The 23,138-nt window shown below is 42.1% G+C and overlaps 1 protein-coding gene across 1 annotated transcript in view; it reads left to right on the top strand.

Annotated features, from left to right (window-relative positions):
• LUZP1 (leucine zipper protein 1) overlaps nt 1–23,138 on the top strand; it is a 96,213-nt gene that overhangs the window by 29,716 nt on the left and 43,359 nt on the right.

Here is a 23,138-nt window from a genome sequence, read left to right as displayed (position 1 = left end):
ACTTTAAGAATTTCTTGTTACATTTATTGTTGTGTCTCTTAGTCTAGAGCAGAGATTAGCAAACTTCTGTAAAGGACCAGATGGTAAAATATTTTTTTGTAATTTATTTAAAATTTTAAATTTTTTAGTGATTAAGTATTTTTTACTTTGTGGATCATACTGTCTCTTGCAAGAGAAAAACAGCCATAGACAAATGTGTAAATCAGTGGGTATGATCGTACTCCAATAAAACTTCAGTTTGAAGACCCTTAATCTAGAACAGCCCCACTCTTTTTTTTCCTGTATATGTCTTTAACAATGGTTTTCTTTTTTAAGAGTAAAGGCCAGTTATAGTGTCCTATAAATTGGATTTTTCTTATTGTTTTCTCATGCTTAAATTCAGGGTAAACATTTTTGGTGAGAAATATTACATGGATGATGCTGTCCACTTCCCCTTGCGTCATATTGGGAGGCACATTGATGATAAGTGTGATCTCATCATTGTAAAGGGACCTACTTAATCCCCTTTGTAAGTAATCTGTGGGGTGACTTTGAGGCAATGTGAATATCTTTTCTTCTACCAAATAGTTTTAGGATCCACTGCTGAGGATTGCCTGAATCAGTCTTTTTGTTTTCGTTGTTGTCATTTGTCTGTGCTGTTTGGCTGTGCTATCTTATCTTAGTTCTTTGAACAGGGATCGCACCTGGGTCACAGCAGTGAAAGCACTGAGTCCTAACCACTGAACTACCAGGGAATTCCCTGAATCAGTTATTACTATGGTGGTTGTGATTATAGTTCTTAATAACTGCTTAAGTAACAACAGCGATAAAGATCAAATTGTATTTTCAAAATTCTCATGAGCTTATTTAGAAAGCCCTATTCATGTATATTGTTCTTGTGGTTCTGTGGTTTAATTTCCCATCATAGACTATCTGTGGGAGAGTGAGGCTGAAAGATTGGGTTTGCATGTGTTTTGCTGAACAACTGCCTTCTAGAAACAGGATTTCAAAGTATCTTTTTTCTTCCAAGACTGCTTAAGAAGAAGGGACTGGTCTAGTCTAGACTAGAAATTGTCTTTGCCTAGGGTAGTTTTTCCTTTCCCTTACCTCTTTTGTCATTACTTCTTGTGATGTAATGGTTGTGAATCGTATGGTACTCTCTGGACCAATTATATGTTAAAGCTTGTATTGAAAACCAGCCAGTAGTTGTAGCTTAGAGAAATGCACATATTAATGTTTTAAGAGAAACATTTTTTCCCCATCAATTTATTAGGAAAAATCTCAAACTTAATGGAAAAGCTAGGCTTCTCTGGTGGCTCAGTAGTGAAGAATTTGCCTGCTAATGCAGGAGACATGGGTTCCATCCCTGGTCCAGGAAGATCCTACATGCTGCAGAGCAGCTAAGCCCATGCACCACAGCTACTTGAGCCTGTGCTCTAGAGCCTGGGAGCTGCAACTGCTGAAGCCCAAGTGCCCTGGAGCCCATGCTCAGCAGCAAGAGAAGCCACTGCCGTGAGTGAGAAGCCCTGTGCACCGCAGCGAGGAGTAGCCCTTGCTCACTGCAACTGGAAAACAACTCACGCAGCAATGAAGACCCAGCACAGCCAAAAATAAATAGATAAATAAGTAAAATTATATATATATAAAAGGAAAGCTAATACAATAGTCTTAAGTAATACTCATATCTTTTACTTTGATTCATTAATTAACTGTTGGTTTTATTATACCTGCTAAGTCGCTTCAGTCGTGTCCGACTCTGTGTGACCCCATACATGGCAGCCCACCAGGCTCCCCCATCCCTGGGATTCTCCAGGCAAGAACACTGGAGTGGGTTGCCATTTCCTTCTCCAATGCATGGAAGTGAAAAGTGAAAGTGAAGTCGCTGAGTCGTGTTCGACTCTTAGCGACCCAATGGACTGCAGCCCACCAGGCTCCTCTGTCCATGGGACCTTCCAGGCAAGAGTACTGGAGTAGGGTGCCATAGTAGTTGTGAATCTGTATATATATCCATTTTTTCCTTAATTACTTGATATCTGCAGATATGTAACTCTCTAGAATAAGGACACTTCACTCCATAGTCACCATACCATTATTACACCTAAAAATTATGTTTCTAATGTGTAATATCAGTCCAAGTTCAAATGTACTAAGTTTATATGGTGTTTTGCAGGTAGCTGCAATAAGTTACATTTCATTGATCAAAAAAATGAGGTCATCTGACTGTCAGGGAGGGGATTCAGGTCTTTAGCTTATGATCAAGTATTGGATCATTGAGAACATCAGTCATGAACATGATAAATTAGGAAAGTAAGAAATTAGGATGATACCTCATCCTAATGCTGGTGCCTGGCTCATAGTAAGTACTTAAAATCTGTTGACTTAAAGATAAATGGAAGGGCGTGTGTACGCAATCATTTATTGAGTGATTCTAGTGCATTTAGTCCATTAGGTGCTGTGGGAGATAAAGACATAGAAAACAGTATTCACACTGTTGAGAACTACAGTATTAGCTGAGAGGAAGCTCTCTAGTTTTTTTTTTTTTTTTTTTTTGGTTAATGTTTATTGACTGTTTTCCATGTGCTGGGTAGTTTTTTAGGCACTGGGATACAGTGGTGAACAAGACTGGCAAAGTTCTTGCCCTCGTGGAGTTTATATACTAGTTGGGAGAGATAAGCAGTAGACCTATGTCATCGAAATAATTTCAGATAGACATAAAGGAAAAGAAAATAGCTTGATACAGTAGGAAGTAATGGGAGGAAGGGAGTATACGTTTAACTAGGGTTGTCAGGAAGGCGTCCCGAGGAAATGACATTCGAACTGTGACTAGAATTGCAAGGAGGCAGCAGCCATGGGAATTTCTGGAATTAGAAGCAGAGGAAGCTGAAGGTACAAAGATCCTAAGGTTGTAATCGAGCTGGCCTTGGTGAGCAGCCAAGGAAGCCGGTGTGTAGGGAGCAGAGAGGGATCAGAGAGAGTGTTGGAAGAATATGATAGGAGATGAAGGCAATGACCACATTGTGTAGGGTTTTTATTTTAAGTGATAGGAAACCATTGAGAAATACAAATTGTACTGTTTAAAATAACTGAAAGATTTAGGTCATTGATAATGGCCTGATTTTAATATTAACTTGATATATCCTGAGGATACTGCCCTCTACTTTCCTTTATTGAAAAACTCTTACATTTATAACATGGTACTGGTGGAAATGCAAAGAAGCAATAAGTCCATACTGCATCTTAGTTGGACATTGTACTTACATTGTGGTTGGAGTAATAGGGTGTAAATGCAAAAAATATGTCTGTGTAGTGTATAAGAGAACAGTACATCTGTCATATATATGCTGAACAGCAGAAGGTGCTCAGGAAGGGAGGGGTTAAGGTACAGTGGGTGTGGGAGAGCTGCACTGAAGAGGTGGTATTGGATTTTTTCTTCAATAGATTTGACCCAGGTGGAGGTAATTCCAGGCAGGGGAAATGTCTGAGTAAAGATGTGATGTGAGCAATTGGTCCTTAGGAAATAATGAGTAGGTCACTCTTCTGGAGAAGGAAAAAGGTAGTGGCATGGGATAACAGACTAAGGAATTTAGACTGTGATCTGTTGTTGTAGTGGGCGTACCTCACAAATCTGATTTGTGCTTTAGTCACTTGTTTGCTGTTTATTCAACTAATATTTATGGTCTTCTGTTTGCACTTGTATTCTGTAAAATTGTAACAGCCTTGATCACTTGTAGATATAAAATTGAGTTGTGATTCTGGTACATAGATAGAGAAACATGCAGAAAAATGAATGAACCAGGGAAAAAATACTTTTAAGTGATCTTATTTCCATAGGCAAGTTTGATGGAGTGGGATTTGTATCACTAGTAAGTGCTGAAGAGTTAGTTATAGGATTTTATTGAGTGATGGATTGGGGGAAATGTTGGAACTATAAGAAGGCTGTGCCGATGTAAAAATATGTTGCAAGATTCCAAATCTCATTGTTATCTTTATATTCTGAATCTTGATAGAGCAATGGTTGTTAACATGTAAGGGGCTGAAAATAAGACAATGGTGAGCCTAATGATGAGACTTTCTTATCTTGTTCGTTATTTAAAATACAACCACAGGGGCTTCTCTGGTGGTCCAGTGGTTAAGAATCTGCCTTGCAATCAATGCAAGGGACACAGGTTCAAATCCTGGTTGGGAATTAAGAACCCACATGCAACTAAGTCTTCGTGACACAACTAGAGAGTCCGTGCACTGCAGTGGGAGATCCCGAATGACACGACGAAGATCCCATGGGCTGCAACTAAGACCCGACACAGCCAAATAAATAAATGTTAAAAAAATACAACCATGTGTAACAAACATGCAGTCCCAATAGCTCCTGATCTAATTGATTCCTTCCCTCTCCCTCCCCTTTTCCTTCTCCCTCTCCCCATATCTCCTACCCAAGCCCCACGGGCTTTAAAAAGGCATTTATCATTCCTTACCAATTGCATTGATGTCATTGATAAATGCACTTTATGGCATTAATTAGGACCATTGCTATAGTCTCTTATTTAATATTATTGAGAGTCTTGTATATTTTCTTTTTAGCTTATGGAGCACTGAGCCAATATAGGCATATGCTGATAGTGTTTATTGGCTTTCCTAAGAATTATAGCTTTCATGGCTGGAAGAAATCATCTGGACTCTTTTTTCCACTGCATTTTATAGATCTGACAACTGTTGTTCCTTATCCGGAAGGAGGGAATTATTATTTGGATATAGAGGAGCCTGTCTCTCCCCTCTGTGCATTGTAATGAAGTCATTGTTCATCCTTCTCAAAACATAGCAAGGTATTGATGTTCACATCCTAGTTCTCTGTTATTAAAATGGCAGCCGAAGAGATAAGACTTAGACATAAAAAGATTAACAGTGGGTAAGAGCCATGAAAGAGTTAGTTGCTCAGTCATGTCCAACTCTTTGCAATCCCATGGACTGTAGCCCACCAGGCTCTTCTGTCCATGGAATTCTGCAGGCAAGAATGCTGGAGTGGGTAGACATTCCCTTCTCCAGAGGATCTGTCCAACCTGGGGATCGAACCCGGTCTCCTGCATTGCAGGCAGATTCTTTACTGTCTGAGCCACCAGGAAAGCCCAAGACTTAGATATAAAAAGATTAATAATGGGTAAGCCATATCCTTTCTTTATTAAGGATAAACTAGTTGGAGTTTAGGACATTTACCTCTTTCTGCACTCCAGCTATAGTGGGACTTTTAATAATGCTGGCCTTATTGGTTAATAGTCTTATTTATATCACGTGTTTATCCTGTCATCAGGTTCAAATTATACTAGTAATTATCTTTGTATAACATGTTTTATATATATATGTATAACATAATATGAAGCAGGGCAAAGGCTAAGAGAGTTTTGCTAAGAGAACAAACTGGTCATTGTAAACACCCTCTTCGAACAACACAAGAGAAGACTCTACACATGGACATCACCAGATGGCCAATACGGAAATCAGATTAATTATATTCTTTATAGCCAAAGATGGAGTTCTATACAGTCAGCAAAAACAAGACTGGGAGCTGACCGTGTCTCAGACCATAAACTCCTTATTGCCAAATTCAGACTTAAATTGAAGAAAGTAGGGAAAGCCACTAGAAAGCCACTGGAAAGCCATTCAGGTATGACCTAAATTAAATTCCTTACAATTATACAGTGGAAGTGACGAATAGATTCAAGGGATTAGATCTGATAGACAGAGTGCCTGAAGAACTATGGATGGAGGTTCCTGACGTTGTACAGGAGGCAGGGATCAAGACCATCCCCAAGGAAAAGAAATGCAAAAAGGCCAAATGGTTGTCTGAGGAGGCCTTACAAATAACTGAATAGAAGAGAAGCGAAAGGCAAAGAAGAAAAGGAAAGATATACCCAATTGAATGCAGAGTTCCAAAGAATAGCAAGGAGAGATAAGAAAGCCTTTCTCAGTGATCAATGTAAAGAAGTAGAGGAAAACATTAGAATGGGAAAGACTAGAGAACTCTTCAAGAAAATTAGAGATACTAAGGGAACATTTCATGCAAAGATGGGCACAATAAAGGACAGAAATGGTATGGATCTAACAGAAGCAGAAGATATTAAGAAGAGGTGGCAAGAATAGTCAGAAGAACTACAAGAAAGATCTTCAGGACCCAGATAATCACAATGGTGTGATCACTCACCTAGAGCCAGACATCCTGGAATGCAGTCAAGTGGTCCTTAGGAAGCATCACTACAAACAAAGCTAGTGGAGGTGATGGAATTCCAGTTGAGCTATTTCAGATCCTAAAAGATGATGCTGTGAAAGTGCTGCACTCAATATGCTAGCAAATTTGGAAAACTCAGCAGTGGCCACAGGCCTGGAAAAGGTCAGTTTTCATTCCAATCCCAAAGAAAGGCAATGCCAAAGAATTTTCAAACTACTGCACAATTGCACTCATCTCACACACTAGCAAAATAATGCTCAAAATTCTCTAAGCCAGGCTTCAGCAGTATGTGAACCATGAACTTCCAGATGTTCAAGCTGAATTTAGAAAAGGCAGGGAAACCAGAGAGCAAATTGCCAACATCCATCAGATCATCGAAAAAGCAAGAGAGTTTCAGAAAAACATCTACTTCTGCTTTATTGACTACGCCAAAGCCTTTGACTGTGTGGATCACAACAAACTGTGGAAAATTCTTAAACAGATGTGAATACCAGACCACCTGACCTGCCTCCTGAGAAATCTGTATGCAGGTCAGGAAGCAACAGAACTGGACATGGAACAACAGACTGGTTCCAGATTGGGAAAGGAGTACATCAAGGCTGTATATTGTCACCTTGCTTATTTAACTTATATGCAGAGTACGTCATGAGAAACGCTGGGCTGAATGAAGCACAAGCTGGAATTAAGATTGCCAGGAGAAATATCAATAACCTCAGATATGCAGATGACACTACCCTTATGGCAGAAAGCAAAGAATAACTAAAGAGCCTCTGGATGAAAGTGAAAGAGGAGAGTGAAAAAGTGAAAAAGCTGGCTTAAAACCCAACATTCAGAAAACAAAGATCATGGTATCTGGTTCCATCACTTCATGGCAAATAGATGGGGAAACAGTGACAGACTTTATTTTTGGGGGCTCCAAAATCACTGCAGATGGTGATTGCAGCCATGAAATTAAAAGATGCTTGCTCCTTGGAAGAAAAGTTATGACAAGGCAGCATATTAAAAAGCAGAGACATGACTTTACTGACAAAAGTCCATCTAGTCAAAACTTCGGTTTGTCTAGTAGTCATGTGTGGTTGTGAGAGTTGGGCTGTAAAGAAAGCTGAGTGCTGAAGAGTTGATGCTTTTGAACTGTGGTTTGGAGAAGACTCTTGAGAGTCCCTTGGACTGCAAGGAGATCCAATCAGTACATCCTAAAGGAGATCAGTCCTGAATATTCATTGGAAGGACTGATGGTGAAGCTGAAGCTCCAATACTTTGGCCACCTGATGTGAAGAGCTGACTCATTTGAAAAGACCCTGATGCCGGGAAAGACTGAAGGCAGGAGGAGAAGGGGACAACAGAGGATGAGATGTTTGGATGGCATCACCGACTCAATGAACATTGAGTAAACTCTGGGAGTTGTTTATGGTCAGGGAGGCCTGGCGTGCTGCAGTCCATGGGGTCGCAAAGAGTCAGACTCGACTGAGCAACTGAACTGAACATGTTACAGTTTTTGAAGTGTTTCTATAGGCATTATCATGTTTTCATTTTAGGGCACCATTGTTGGAGGGGCAAGAGAATTTGGAAAGTGCACTGCTTCTGTGATTTCACTTGCTTTATATACATTTCTCCATAGTAATGAATTATGTTTTGATTCCATTTTGGAGTAAATCCAATATTTTTATTTATTTAAGTTATTTGCTGTACTGGGTCTTACTTGCAGCACTCGGGATCTTTGATTTTTGTTCAGCATGTTGGCTCTTTTAGTTGTGGTATGCAGAATCTTTAGTAATGGCGTGTGGGATCTAGTTCCTTGACCAAGAATCAAACCGAGGCCCCCTACATTGGGAAGCTGAAGTCTTAGCCAGTTGGCCACCAGGGAAGCCCCAACCCAATATTTTTTAAACCGAAAAAGCTGTATTTTCCATTCCATTTTTAAAAATTATTCAAAGGGAATTGAATGAACTTGATAATTTTGGTTTTTAAAAGCTGAAGGACTGAAGAATTTCTTAGGTGATTTTTTGAGTTTGAATTAAAATATCCTATTTAACACTCATGGATTCGGGAAATGTGTATCACATGTCTTTTATGTGCCAGGCTCAGTACAGGGCGAGGGAGATATTAGTGTGTGTAGGTTGTGGGGAGGGGTGTGGTGGGGCCTAAGAGTCAAAGTGTTAGAATGAAAAAAGCAAGAATTTAAAGTCAAGTAGAGGGACTTCCCTTTTTGGTTATGGGTTTCATCCCTGGTTCCAAAAGATCCCACGTGCCTTTGGGCAACTAAGCCGGTGGGCCACAACTACTGAGCCTGCGCTCTAGAGCCTGTGAGCCATAACGAGAGAAGCCATCTCCTTGAGAAGCCCGTGCATGGCAGTGAAGAAGCTACGCTTCCACTTGCTGCAGCTAGAGAAGGCCCACACACAGCAACGAAGACCCTGCACAGCCCAAAGTAAGAAATACAGTAAAAAGTTGGGTAGACCTGCATTCAAATCCCAGCCTGCTACTTATTAGTTGCAAATTGCTTAACTTTTTAGTTGCAAATTGCTTAACTTCTTGGAATATCCATTTTCTAGTCTATAAATTGAGGATAGTAAGACCTATTCTGTAGGGTTTTGAATTAGGGTGATGTTTATAGGGCATATAAAGTATGTGCTCTGTAGGATATTGTTGCACATAATGGACGAACGTGTGGTGAGAGCTGAGTTTTGACAGAAAGTGTTTGGCTGACTTAATGTAATAGAGTAAGGTGATTTTGGCTGCCAGCATACTATGTTCTGCTTTGTCGAAACTTGCAGCTTTCACGTTGGTGTTTGCCAGCACTGTGTTTGACTTCTCACATGACAGGAGTCAAGTCATTCCTATGGAGTGTAAGTCATTTGGAAACATCTGTAGCCTAGACCTTTGAAAACTCTATTGTAGTTTAGCTGGAAAAAATCTCACATTACCATTGGGTAATGAAAGTCACATGATGGGGAGCCTCCCTGGGCTGACACCTAGATTCAGTTTTCTGAATGATGTAACCATTGAAAGGAAGAAGAATTATCACCCAGGCTGTAAAGTCCTGTGACCGTGAGTAAATCGAATAGGATGAAAGACCAAGAACCTGCTTTGTTTTCTGAAATGGTGCTGTTTTATAAACATTTATTGAGTACCTACTATATGCTAGGCACTGTTCTGGTGCAGGGAATACAGTGGAGGGAGGGCACCCCCTTTTCTAATAGAGCTTACCTTCCAATGAGGAAGAGTGTAAATAAATGTTAAATATAAAGTGCAGTGAATCTTAGGTGATGCTAAGTACTGTCGAGAGAAATAAAGCAGGAGAAACAGGTTGCAGGTTAGAGAAGGGGTGCCTATTTTCAGATAGGATCTCTTTTTTTTAGAGACTTTTACAATTGATTTATTATTTATTTATTTTGTTGGATCTTAGCTGTGACATGTGGGATATAGTTCCCTGACCAGGGATTGAACCAAGGCCCCCTGCAATGGGATTTCAGAGTCTGGACCGGCAGGGAAGTCCCAGGTTTAGATAGGGTGTCATGGAAGACTTCCTGGAGAGGTCTCAGAATGAAGCCAGTGAGTGACCCTCTACGATATGGAGCGAGGCTCTTTGATATAAGGAGTGGAAGTAGCACTGACTTGAGAAGTTGCTTTAGGAGCTCGAAGGTAAAATGACCTTAAGTGATTGAAATCAACCCGTATTTATTCTCAAGAACCTGTTCAGGGAAGGAGCAGGTTCAGTTCTATTGAAAATCAGCCTGCATGCTGTCTTTGGAATATATATTGTAGGTTGTACCACTTAAAAAAATGTACACTTTGGTGTCTAGGAAACCTAACAATTCCCCCCACTGCCCCCCCAATAGTATTTTTAAAAGTATAGTGTTCGTATCATCTGAATCTGGATACAAATGGGAACAGACAATAGAAATTGGACCTCCACAACAGGTCCAATTAACCAGAGTTTATGTGGATGATACTTGGGAATTTGCAATTTTAACAAGTAATTCCATATCCATACTGAAATTTGAAAATTACTGTTCGTTACCTTGTTGATAGGAATCATCTTTATTTCCGGCTTAGTGGGTGGGTAGGCAAGTCCTTGCTTAGTTAAGATTCATTACTTTTCATAATTTATGCTGGAGTTTCCGTTTCCTTTTATATTGATTTAATTCTTGTCAAATCTCTGATAGACTATAACTTCCATATTAAGATATGTTGATGAGAGAGCAGAAAATGAAACTCTTTTCCTCTTTGCTTATATTTTTTGGCATTTTCACCATCAGCCACATTGCTGGGAAGGAGCACCCACTGAGCAAGGAGAACACTGAGTTGGCTATGTAGACTGATATGATTTAGAACAAAGCTTGCTTACACTCAATAGTGTTTTCAGTTTCTATTAATTGAACATTAGAGTTTTTACAATTTTATTTGGTTGCGTTGGGGCTTAGTTGCATCATGTAGGATCTTTCGTTGTGGTGCGTGGACTCTAGTTGTGGAATGTGGGCTTAGTTGCTCTGAGGCACGTGGGATCTTAGTTCCCTGTGCAGGGATCGAACCCATGTCCCCTGCATCACAAAGATTATTCTTAGCTGCTGGACCACTGGGGAAGTCCCTCTAATTATTTATTTGTGATTAAAGTTTTTTTAGAATTTCTTTCATAGGTCTTTAAATCTCTAATATGCAAAATGCTGAATGAAAGAGAAAAACAGAGTGAGGATATTGAGAAAGTGTTTAATACGTCTAATGGTAGACACTCAATAAATAGGGTTTCGCTGGTGGTTCAAACAGTAAAGAATCTGCCTGCGATGTGGGAGACCCAGGTTCTTTCCCTGGGTTAGGAAGATTCCCTGGAGAAGGAATGGCAACCCACTTCAGTATTTTTTCCTGGAGAATCCCTTGGACAGAGGACCCTGGCTGGCTACAGGCTTTTAGAAGTCGTCTTTTAAAAATATGCCCTCTTCCCCCAGAGGATTTTATTGTTGTGTTTAAGGGTTCTTGTAGCTGTTCCATCCCTGTGTTTGGCTGATTTTTAAAAACATTCGTGTGGGTACCCGGCTGAGCCAGGTCTTGGTTGTGGCGTGTGGAATCATCAGTCTTCATCACAGCCCGCATGCTCTTTAGTTGCGCCACATGGGATCTAGGTCCCTGACCAGGGATCGAACCTGGCTCCCCTGCATTGGCGTGCTTAGCCACTGGACCACCAGGGAAGGCCCTTGGTTGATTTTTGACTTTGCCCATCCAGTGATGAGGAGGCCCTATTAGTGTGTGAATGGCAGTACATATTGTGGCTTTTAGTAAAAATTCCCCAGTGGCTCAGTGGTAAAGAATCCACCTGATGGTGCAGGAGATGCAGGAGACGCAGGTTTGATCCCTGGATTGGGAAGATCCCTTGAAAGAGGAATTGGCAATCCACTCCAGTATTCTTGCCTGGGAAATCCCATAGACAGGAGCTTGACAGGCTACAGTCCAAAGGGTTGCAAAGAGCTGGATGTGACTGAGCACAGAGCACAGAGCATGGAAATTTAATATTTAAGAGACAAGCTCTTAAAGGCGTTTGGAGGAGCAGTAACTGGCCCTGCGAATTGTCCTGCTCCAGCAGCAGAGGAGAGTTCTCAGAGTTGGTCTCTGTTGGGCACCTTTTTTTTCCTTTCCTTCCCCGTAGCCACTTGACTCCCATAAACTCAGTCTTCAGCAGAGGTATGGTGTGGCGTAAGAGTCCTGAGTTGGGAGTCTGGACACCTAGGTCTTAGGTTCAACTTTGCTCCAAGCCTCTTATTTCCTTTCCTTTGGCCTTATTTTTCCCATTTTTAAAATGAAAATCAGGAAATTCCTTGGCAGTCCAGGAGTTAGGACTCTGCAATTCCACTGCAGGGGTCCGGGTTCCATTCCTGGTTGGGGAGCTAAGATCCTGCACGCCACACAGCACAGCCAAAAAATAAATAAAGTGAAAATCAGGACTGGATAATTGACCCCCAGAGGTCTTTCCAGCTCTGATAGTTCTTTGATTTCATGAATCCTAGAAGGGCCACAACTTGTACTTTGCTCTCACAACATAGGATTTTGCATTGGAACTTTACCACAGTGAAGGCTTTTTTTTTTTTTTTTTCAGGAATAATGTTTCTGAGAGTATACATTTTATAGATAAGCTAGTTTTTGTTTTGTTTTAAAGAGATATGTGCATGCTAAGTCGCTTAGGTCGTGTCCGATTCTTTTTGACCCCATGGACTGTAGCCCACCAGGCTGCTCTGTCCATGGGATTCTCCAGGCAAGAATACAGGAGTGGGTGGCTGTGCCCTCCTCCAAGGGATCTTCCCAACCCAGGGATCAAACTTGGCATCTCTTAACATTTACGCACTGGCAGGTGGGTTCTTTACCACTAGTGCCATCTGGGAAGAGATAGTAAAAGGTTAAAAATAGGAGTTAGAGGACTTCCCTGGTGGTCCAGTGGTTAAGGATCCACTTGCCAGTTCAGGGGACTCAGGTTCCATCCTTGATCCAGGAGGATCCCACGTGCCGTGGAGCAACTAAGCCCACATGCCACAACTACTGAGCTTGTGCTCTAGGCGTAGCTACTAAGCCCACATGCTGCAGCTGCTGAAGCCCGCATGCCTAGAGCCAGAGCTCCACGAGAGAAGCCACCGCAGTAGGAAGCCTGAGCCCTGCGGTGAAGAGTAGCCCCACTTACTACAGCTAGAGAAAGCCCTCTCGCAGCAACAGAGACCCAACACAACCAAAAACAAATAAAAAAATAGAGAAGACTTAAAAGTTGGATCTTTGGAAAGTAACTGTTGTGCAACAACAGATGCTTTGTTAGGTCCATAGAGGGTGGCTGAGTATTGTGGCGTTCTCCTGATGCTATTGCAGGGAAAATGGGGCCATAAGGAAGTTCAAAGTCCATGTTAGTTTCCATCTCTAGAAAAGGCTTCCCTGATATCAGGGCTTCACGGATAGCTCAGCTGGTAAAGAATCCTCCTGCAATGCAGGAGTCCCCGATTTGATTCCTGGGTCAGGAAGATACCCTGGAGAAGGGATAGGCTACCCACTCCAGTATTCTTGGGCTTCCCTGTAGCTCCACTGATAAAGAAGCCACCTGCAATGCAGGAGACCTGGGTTCGATCCCTGGTTTGGGAAGATTCCCTGGAGAAGGGAAAGGCAACCCACTCCAGTATTCTGGCCTGGAAAATTCCATGGACTGTATGGTCCATGGGGTTACAAAGAGTCGGACATGACTGAGCAACTTTCACTTGGAAAAGGAGTGCTGGTTTATCTCCAGGACAGGAGAGGAGGAGAGCTCCTGATGATTCGAGCCCCTCTCTCGGCACTTTGTAGTTCCCTGGTAGCTCAGTTGGTAAAGATTCTGCCTGCAGTGCAGGTAACCTGGGCTTGATTTCTGGGTTGGAAAAATCCCCTGGAGAAGGAAGTGGCAATCCATTCTAGTATTCTTGCCTGGGAAATGCCATGGACAGAGGAGCCTGGCGGGCTACAGCCAGATGTGACTTAGCGACTAAACCACCACCACTCAGCACTTTATGACTAGAAAGTCTGTAGTTTAACCCTGACTTGTTTGGTTTAAGTTATGGAAGTTTGTTTCCCCTAAAAATGTCATTTCAACCTAGGACAGACTAATGGTTCTTGTGGGATACTCAGGGCTCTTTGGGTATGCATTTGTCCCCAGAGGAGTCTTGATGGCTATGTTGTCAGATGATAAGGTACAGCCTTACTCTGTGCTGGAAACCATTCACCCTTAAGCTTTATTTTTCTAAGTGGGTGGAGTTCCTTCCATTTCTGCCTGAATGAAAAGCATGTACCAACTTCCTGATCATGCCCTGTCTTGTCCTTCATTTTTTCTTTGCTTTTCATTACTAGCTGCAGCTCAGCCCATCGTCCATTTGTGGCTCAACACCAGGCAGGGGCCACAAAGCTTTGTACATGCTTGTTGTTAGAAAAGAAACTTTAAAAGCTTGAGTTGGAAAAAGGGTTTAGGTCTCTTGCTGCAGTCACAAGGTTAGGATGAAGAGAGAAGCTGGAGGACATGGGGAGACTTGGATCTAGTAAAACACTCTGGATGAAGGATTTGAGGACATGGAATTTTGGGTTGCTGACAGGGCAAAAATAGTTGAGGAATGCTCCCGATTTGATAAATAGGTTATTTTTAGTTTGCTGAAAAAGTAATTTAATCAGTGTAGTGGAATCTTGCAGTTGTGTTTGTAACCTAAACTAATCGGCTTAGGTTGTGCCAGAAAAGTGTCAGGTGGCAGGCTCATTTCCTCCTCACTTCTAGTGTTGCCAGGTTTAACTCCTACAGTCCTGTGTCTGGACTTCAGGACAGTGGTTGTTGGGTGGAACCAGGGGGAGGGACAGCTACTGCTGATCTAGCTGCTAGTAGAGGAGAGAGAATTGTGAGGTAGCTTCCTGCCCTAATGCAAGCTCCTGGGCTATGGAGTGTCTGCTGTGGGTGGCATGCAGTGCTTAAAACCAGTGATTCCTTGTGAGACCCCCAACTATGACTTTGGGTGGGACTGACTTAGAATCCAACTTGTTTTTTTCCCAATTTGGCATTCTGTTTCCATTTCTCTGGTTCTTGGTTACTTATCCTGCTTTAAATGATTTTTAATGGATTTTGAGCTCTCAGTTATCATTCACTCAGTTCATTGTTATCGAGTTCCCACTCAAATGTGTGCCTGGGTTCATTGCAGGTGCCGTGTCCTTTCGTGTTTGTTTTTTAGAGACTAGATTTTATTTGTTATTCTGTTTAGAATGTCAACTTTCTAATTACTTAAAAGTATTTAATATCTTAAGTAATTTTAAAAAGTTTAAATTTTTAATTTTGGGAAAGGCAGTTTATGTAAATTACAAGGTCAGAAAAACATGGTCCACTTTTGGTTTGGGTACTGTGTGCTCATTTATAGGAGACAGACCTTCCTAACTGGAATAGGTGACCTTTGCTCTTGAAGAATTTGCTGTAGTGAGGAGAAAACGTAGACAGTACAAATTGTTGAAGAAAATATAAAAACAAGTACAGCCTAAATCCGCTGTGCATCGCTGCCTGGTTGCTGCAGGGGTGTTGGCTAGTAGGTTTACACCTCCATGCGGAGCAAGTTTTGCTCTTATCCCTTTAGCTTTACACACAAGGACATTAGCAAGAAGCTTTTGAGTATGGCTGTTTGTAGACATGAGATTTTTCTCCTTAGACTTGATTTATTTTTTCTTAAAACATAAAAATAATCCATATGACTGATTCTCATAAGGGACAAGGAAAATTTAGAAGATAGTCAGCTCCATAAAGCAAAAGCAGCTAGGGGACTGATACCGCGCTCGTTTGGAGAGGCCCGGGGAGCAGAGTGGTGATGCTCCTGTTTTTCCTCCTTCCGGGCACTGAAGAAAGAGGCCACATAAGGCCTCTTTTGTTGATTTCAGTTTACCTTGGGTTAGAGAATTAAGATAAGAGCCTCAGTTTGCTCATTATAGTAAATGGATTTGATAATAACCTCCTTATAGACTTGTTATGAGGACTAATTGAGATTATGGAAGTGAAAGTACTTTGAACTATGAAATAAGGTATAAATATTAGAAATTATTAGGTATATTATTTGGGGGGAGGAGGAGTCCTGGACTTTTGAGGCCTTCTGGTAGGACATTGCTAGGGAGCCTTTGGGTTATTTTAGAATCTGGACTTTCTTTAGTTGGTATCAATAAGGAAAATAATATTATTCAGTGTTTTTTGAAAGGGGTCTATATGCGGGAGATGAATCATTCTTATAAGTCTAGTGGTTACGATTCCTGGTTTTCATCCAGGTGGCCTGGGTTTGACTCCCAGTGTGGGAAGGAAGAACTTTTGGGGCTTGCCAGGTGTGCCAGCTATTGGTAAAATGCCTGCCAATGCAGGAGACATAAGAGACATGGGTTTGATCCCTGGGTTGGGAAGATCCTCTGGAGGAGGAAATGGCAACCCACTCCATTATTCTTGCTCAGAGAATCCCATGGACAGAGGAGCCTGGCGGGCTAGAGTCCATGGGGTTGCAGAGTCAGTCAGACACGACAGATTCTGAGCTATATAAGTACATGTATACTTACAAGAACAAAAGTACAGGCACTCATAATTTGCAGCTATTTAACTATTGAACATTTAATGAATTATTATTGTGTGCCAGATTCTATGCATATGCTTCGATTCAGAAACAAAATATATAATCTTGGCCTTTCAAGAGCTCTAGGTTTGGTGGGAGGAGATAAACCCACCAGTAGGTAATTACAGTACAGAATGATAAGTGCTATGCTAGAGATAAACCTAGGGTCCTTCAAAAAGGCTTGTTCTTACTCGATCCCTCTCACCTTCCTCTCCAAACTGCTTAAAAATTTAAGAGATCTTAGCAGGGCCTCGGAGAAGGCAATGGCAACCCGCCCCAGTACTCTTGCCCGGAAACTCCCATGGACGGAGGAGCTTAGGCTGCAGTCCGTGGGGTCTCAAAGAGTTGGACACGACTGAGCGACTTCACTTTCACGCATCGGAGAAGGAAATGGCAACCCACTCCAGTGTTCTTGCCTGGAGAATCCCAGGGACGGGGGAGCCTGGTGGGCTGCCGTCTATGGGGTCGCACAGAGTCACAGGGTCGCCACGACTGAAGCGACTTAGCAGCAGCAGCAGCGGCCTAGAGTAAGGAAGCAGTTTGTGGAAGGCCACGGCCATAGCTAGTCAGAAATGAAGCTGGAACTAGAATCTGAGTTGTCAGGCTCACTATCTCTTTCAGCTGTATTTTTTTTTTTTTTAGCTCTGTCAGCATTGACTTCGATTTTTCCTCCTTTGTTCTGAATTCTTACTTTTAAATTTCAAAAGTACCCCTCACCCACTCCCTGTACCACGATCTTTCCAAGCTTCAGTTTTGTTTTGTTTTTTTTTTAATTTTCTCACAGTTACTATTGAAATAGGATTAGGAAGACCCGGGAGTCTTAAGTTTGAGCTTGTTCAGGTGGATCCCGTAGTTGGTGATTGACAGGGAGGCCTGGCATGCTGTAGTCCATGGGGTCGCAAGGAGTTGGACACGACTGAGTGACTGAATTGTTGAGGTAGAAGAATGTTTCTTACCATTGGTCGCACATTAGGATTGCTCTTAGAGCTTTTATAAAATACGACACCTAAGATTCTGGTTTTTACTCCAATATTTGTTTGTTATTGAATATATCTACGCTGAAGTACACAAAAATACTCAATGATTTTTGTATTTGTAAGCAGTCATGTAAGGACTACTCACATCAAGATATGCACTGGATCAAAATACACAACATTTTCAAAACTCCAGAAGGCTCCCTCATGCTTCTTCCTTATCAATTGAGTGAGTGAAGTGAAGTTGCTCAGTCGTGTCCAACTCTTTGCGACCCCGTGGTCTGTAGTCCCCCAGGCTTCTCCGTCCATGGGATTCTCCAGGCAAGAATACTGGAGTGGGTTGCCATTTCCTTCTCCAGGGGATCTTCCCGACCCAGGGATCAAACCCAGGTCTCCTGCATTGCAGGCAGACGCTTTACCGTCTGAACTGAAGAGTTTAGAGGCTGTCAAATGGACATGACCTATAAAGGCAATTTTGATGGTTTTTACGTAGAAATGACCTCTAATGGAAGAGAACACAAATGGGAACTATTTGAGATACATTTCTATGTAAAATGTAGTTTACACATAATTCAGCATTTTAAATGAGCACTCTGCAACCGAGACCAAATATCAACAAATCTACATAGGAACAAATGTTACTCCTGCTTTTCTCTTCTATATCAAATGTCCTGAAGACTTTGTGTCTCTCTGGAGCGAGGCCGAGTTTCTGAAGGCGCATTCCAGTATAAACATCGTCGATGGGGTAGAGAAGGACCCGGTCAGTTACATTGTACAGTCTCAGGGCCAGGTGGCTGGAGTAGAGGAATCCGCCTCCTCCTATATAAGGCGGGTAGATGCCAGTGTCAACAACTTCTGGGATGTAGTACTTGAGTTTCTTATCCCGATGAGGTCCAGCATTATGAATCACGTCACCAATAAACAAATCTTTGGCTTTGTTCCTGGATAAGCTATTCAAGTAATTCAGGAGATGATGGGTGTTCACAAAAACATCATCATTGCCCTTGAACACGAACTCAGCATTCGGGCAGGAAGTGCTCACCCACCTAATGCTTCTTCCTTATCAATTACTGGCTGCCTAAGTAATCACTTCCCTGTGGCTCAGATGGTAAAGAATCTGCCTGCAATGCAGGAGACCTGGGTTCGATCCCTGGGTCAGGAAGATTCCCTTGAGAAGTAAATGGCTACTCAACCCAGTATTCTTGCCTGGAGAATGCCATGGACAGAGAAACTTGGTGGGCTACAGTCCATGGGGCTGCAAAACGTAGGACACGACTGAGCGACTAACACGCTTTCAAGTAGTCACATATTCTGACTTCTGTCATCATTGACTCTTTGCGACCCCATGAACCGCAGCACGCCAGGCCTCCCTGCCCATCACCAACTCCTGGAGTCCACCCAAACCCATGTCCATTGAGTAGGTGATGCCATCCAACCATCTCATCCTCTCTTGTCCCCTTCTCCTCCTGCCCTCAGTCTTTCCCAGCGTCAGAGTCTTTTCAAATGAGTCAGCTCTTCACATCAGGTGGCCAAAATATTGGAGTTTCAAGCTTTAGCACCAGTCCTTCCAATGATCTCCTTTAGGATGGACTGTTTGGATCTCCTTGCAGTGCAAGGGACTCTCAAGAGTCTTCTCCAACACCACAGTTCAAAAGCATCAATTCTTCTGTGCTCAGCTTTCTTTATAGTCCCTCTCACATCCATACATGACCACTGGAAAAACCGTAGCCTTGGCTAGACGGACCTTTGTTGACAAAGTAACGTCTCTGCTTTAAATATGGTGTCTAGGTTGGTCATAGCTTTCCTTCCAAGGAGTAAGCGTCTTTTAATTTCATGGCTGCAGTCACCATCTGCAGTGATTTTGGAGCCCAAACAAATAAAGTCAGCCACTGTTTCCACTGTTTCCCCATCTGTTTGCCATGAAATGATGGGACCGGATGCCATGATCTTAGTTTTCTGAATGTTGAGCTTTAAGCCAACTTTTTCACTCTCCTCTTTCACTTTCATCAAGAGGCTCTTTAGTTCTTCTTCACTTTCTGCCATAAGGGTGGTGTCATCCACGTATCTGAGGTCATTGATATTTCTCCCCACAATCTTGATTCCAGCTTGTGTTTCTTCCAGTCCAGCATTTCTCATGATGTACTCTGCATATAAGTTAAATAAGCAGGGTGACAATATACAGCCTTGACGTACTCCTTTTCCTATTTGGAACCAGTCTGTTGTTCCATGTCCAGTTCTAACTGTTGCTTCCTGATCTGCATACAGGTTTCTCAAGAGGCAGGTCAGATGGTCTGGTATTCCCATCTCTTTCAGAATTGTCCACAGTTGATTGTGATCCACACAGTCAAAGGCTTTGGCATAGTCAATAAAGCAGAAATAGATGTTTTTCTGGAACTCTCTTGCTTTTTCGACGATCCAGCGGATGTTGGCAATTTGATCTCTGGTTCCTCTGCCTTTTCTAAAACCATCTTGAACATCTGGAAGTTCACGGTTCATGTACTGCTAAAGCCTGGCTTGGAGAATTTTGAGCATTACTTTACTAGTGTCAATATGAACTTCAAAGATTGATTCTCCAACCTAAGAATCAGAGATTCTGACAAGAAAAAGCAGATACGATCTCTTCCTTGTTGAAGTTTTTTTGTGGGGAACTGTAGATCTGAGATTTTCTTTTTTAATTAGCTGAACAAAATTGAAGATTAGAAAATAGGTCATACCAGTTGAGATACTTGAGGTGTAATGAAAGAAAACTGTAAGGGATTAAAAAGTTAAATTTGCGCACAGCATAGGGAGCAAATGTTAAAATACTTATACTGGCCAGAGACTGATGTGCCCTAAGGGTGGACAAAGTAAAGTACAGCAGGTAATGGTTTCCTACATGAGGAAGCCCTAGGGTGGTTCCTCCTAGTTTTTGCCAGGTGGTTGGTTCAGTCACCAAGTTGTGTCTGACTCTCTGTAACCCCATGGACTTGCAGCACACCAGGCTTCCCTGTCCTTCACTATCTCCTGGAGTTTGCTCAAACTCATGTCCATTGAGTCAGTGATATCATCCAACCATCTCATCCTCTGTTACTCCCTTCTCCTCCAGCCCTCGGTCTTTTGTAGCATCAGGGTTTTTTCTGGTGAGTCAGGTCTTTCTATCAGGTGGCCAAATTATTGGAGCTTCAGCTCCAGCATCAGTCCTTCTAGTGAATATTCAAGGTTGATTTCCTTTAGGATTGACTAGTTTGATCTCCGTGCAGTCCAAGGGACCAAGAGGCTTCTCCAGCACCACAGTTCAAACAGTTGTCTCAAGGACCTTCTAGCAGTTAGCCATCACATGACTCCACCCACCAGGGCTGCGTTGTTTAAATTATTTTAACTAACTCTTCAGCTGTAGGTGCTCAGTGGAGTTTTTGTGGGAAAGTGATAATGTAGGTCACTGGCATGGACTGAAATGTTAAATCCAGTTCAGGAAACCTGGGGAAGGTTAGAGCATAGGGTTTGAGGTGCTGTGGCCCAGATTATTGGAACTAGGAGGACCCTTGGGTTTTGGATTTTACCCATCTCTGCCTCTTTCTTAGGCTTTTTGTTACAGAGAGTTTCAAACTTAAACAAAAGGAAACTTCATAACAAACTCCCATGTACCCACACAGCTGCAAGAGTTATAAACTTATGGCCATCTTGTTTCATTTTTATAATTTATACCCTCATCCACTTGACCCCATCCTGTATTATTTTGAAACCCCATCCTGTATTATTTTGAAGCAAATTCCAGACATCATATCATTTCATCTGTAAGCATTTCGATGTGTATCTTTAAATAAAAGTTAACTTAAAAAAAAAAAAGTAATCTGGGAATTCCCTGGTGGTCCAATGGTTAGAATTCCATACTCTCATTGGCAAGGGCCTGGTTTCAGTCCCTGGTCTGGGCACTGAGACACACACCCCTGCCCGCCCCCCACCCAAACTGCACGGTGCAATCCAAAAAACAAACAAAAAAACCAACCAAGCAAACCCACATTTTTAATTTCATGTCAAAAAGTTAATAAGAATTCTTTAATATCATCGGATATCTAGTCATTCAACTTCTAATTATTTCATCAATGTAATGATTCTGTTTTGTTTTTTTTACAGTTTTAATGTGGTCCATACTTTGTGATTGATATGCCATTTAAGAATCTTTTAATCCATAGCTTCTTTCCACCCACCCACCCTGTTTTTGTTCTGTTTTTTTTTTTAATACCAGAGTGTCTTTGCTATATGTTGCCACATAACACAATTTAACAGCATAAAACAATATGCATTTATTATATCACAACTTCTGTGGGTTAGGAGCCTGGGCAGGGCTTAGCTGGGTCCCCTGCTTCAGGATCTCATCCAGGGCTGCAGTCAGGGTGTCCTCCAGGGCTGCAGTCACCTCATCATGTGCCAGCTTCAGAGTTCTCTCAGTGGTCATTGGCAGGATTCAATTCATTTGGGGTGTGGGACTGAGGACCTCAGTTCCTTGTTGATTGGTGGGTGGTTATGAGCATTCTGAGTCGCTTCAGTTGTGTCTGACTCTTTGTGAGCCTATGAACTGTAGCCCACCAGGCTCCTCTGTCCAAGGGAGTCTCCAGGCAAGAATGCTGGAATGGATTGCCATTTCCTTCTCCAGGTGATCTTCCTGACCCAAGAATCAAACCTGGGTCTCGTACATTGCAGGCAGACATTATACTTTCCACATGGGCCTCTCCAGGGTAGCAACTAGCTTCATCAGACAAGAGGTAGCAAGAGAGTGAAGAGTGAGAAGGAGAGCGAGACAGGCAGCAAGAAAGAATTTAGTCCTTTGTACCTAATCTCAGAAATGACGTCTCATAACTCTTGCCATATTCTGTTTATTAGAAGCAAGTCATTAGGTCCAGCCCACACTCAAGGGGAGGAGCCCCCACAGAACATGGATACTAGGAGGTAGACATCACTGGGAGCCAATTTGGAAGATCACTTCCCTTCTAGAGATGAACTTAGAGTCTAGGTCTGCTGACTTTGCCTTTTGACCATGTTATTGATGCCACTGGGGAGAAAAAGTGCCTCTAACCCCTGCATTCCACTTCTATCCATGTAATAACTCTGTTATGCAATTTCCTTCTATGATAGTCTGATAAATGTCGTGTTTATTTATGTTAGTAACCATCGGCAGTTGTTAAAAATCACAAGTAGGATAGGTTGATTGGCTCAGAGGTTGATCAAGGTAAAAAATCTTAAGAAATGAACTAGTCACCAATTCTTAAGAAAATACTGACTGTGTTTCACATTGTACCAGGCTTAGGGAGCTACAAAAGGAATATGAAAGGATAAGATAGTATATACTTATTGTGTGGAATGGACAGTAAGTGCAAAAAATGAGAAATCAGCATGGAGTCAATTCAACCAGTACTTTTTGAGTTCTTTCTGTGTACAAAGCTCTATGTTAAGTGCTATGGGGAATGTTAAACTCAGTGAGACATCCTTCTGCTCTCTCCTTAGGAGATGATATAAGATAAAGCTATAATGCAAAGCAGACTGGAAATTGCTCAAGTAGAGAGATGAAGTGCTTTGAAAGATAGGATGGAGAGGCTTAGAATATCCAAGCCCTTTGAGATCAAGTCTAATGTCTTTACCTTTTTGGGGACATGGAGCAATTTAGTCAGAGAAGTTCAAGAAACCTTGCTAAGATAAGGAAATCATGTGGAATTAGAAAGAATATAGGTTTTTCAGGTGCCAGGGACAGAGGGACTTGGGTTGGAGATAGGTAGCCTTGGGTCATAGAACAGAGGACACCGGAACTGGGGACCTTGTCAGTCAAACTTACCCCTAACCTGGCCAAAGGTAAGCTCTACCTGCTTTGTGGACCTATCGTGTACCAGTAAC

The sequence above is a fragment of the Bos mutus genome, chromosome 2 (assembly GCF_027580195.1).
Source record: "Bos mutus isolate GX-2022 chromosome 2, NWIPB_WYAK_1.1, whole genome shotgun sequence".
Lineage (NCBI taxonomy): Eukaryota > Metazoa > Chordata > Mammalia > Artiodactyla > Bovidae > Bos > Bos mutus.
This window is presented reverse-complemented; position numbering and strand designations above follow the sequence as displayed.